This window comes from Arachis stenosperma, chromosome 1, assembly GCF_014773155.1.
Source record: "Arachis stenosperma cultivar V10309 chromosome 1, arast.V10309.gnm1.PFL2, whole genome shotgun sequence".
NCBI classification, from domain to species: domain Eukaryota; kingdom Viridiplantae; phylum Streptophyta; class Magnoliopsida; order Fabales; family Fabaceae; genus Arachis; species Arachis stenosperma.
In genome coordinates this window covers 56,441,535-56,442,564 of record NC_080377.1, presented here as the reverse complement: position 1 = coordinate 56,442,564, position 1,030 = coordinate 56,441,535, and positions in this window count along the sequence as shown.

Sequence of the window (1,030 nt, the reverse complement as noted above, 5' to 3'; positions counted from 1 at the left end):
TGAACGCCAGAAACAAGTAGCATCCTGGCGTTTGAACGCCAGGAATATACCCTGAGGAGAGCTGGCGCTGAACGCCAGAAACAAGCATGGAACTGGCGTTCAACGCTAGAAACATGCTGTAATTGGGCGTTAAACGCCCAAAATAAGCATCACTTCGGCGTTTAAACGCCAGAATTATATGCAAAGGCGTTTTACATGCCTAATTGGTGCAGGGATGTAAATCCTTGACACCTCAGGATCTGTGGACCGCACAGGATCATCCCAGGATTTGTGGACCCCACAGGATCCCCACCTACCTCAACTCACCTTCTCTCCTCTTCTTCACATTCATCATCTCTTCCCCATAAACACTCTTCCCAAAAAAAAAATCCTTCACCAATCACCTTAATCTCTCTTTCCAATTACCCCCCTTCACCACTCACATCCTTCCACTCTTCCCCATAAACCCCACGTACCTTCAAAATTTAAAATCACTTTCCCACCCAACCCACCCAATATGGCCGAACCTTAACCCCTCTCCCCCCCACTATAAATACCCCTCCATTCTTCTTCATTTTCACACAACACAACCATCTCTTCTCCTCCTTGGCCAAAACACAACCTTCTCTCCCTCTCCTCCATATCTTCTTCTTCTTCATCTATTCTTTCTTCTCTTGCTCGAAGGCGAGCAATATTTTAAGTTTGGTGTGGTAAAAGCATAGCTTTTTGTTTTTCCATAACCATTAATGGCACCTAAGGCCGGAGAAACCTCTAGAAAAGGGAAAGGGAAGACAAAAGCTTCCACCTCCGAGTCATGGGAGATGGAGAGATTCATCTCCAAAGCCCATCAAGACCACTTCTATGATGTTGTGGCCAAGAAGAAAGTGATCCCTGAGGTCCCTTTCAAGCTCAAGAAAAATGAGTATCCGGAGATCCAACATGAGATCCAAAGAAGAGGTTGGGAAGTTCTGACCAACCCCATTCAACAAGTCAGAATCTTAATGGTTCAAGAGTTCTATGCCAATGCATGGATCACTAGGAACCATGATCA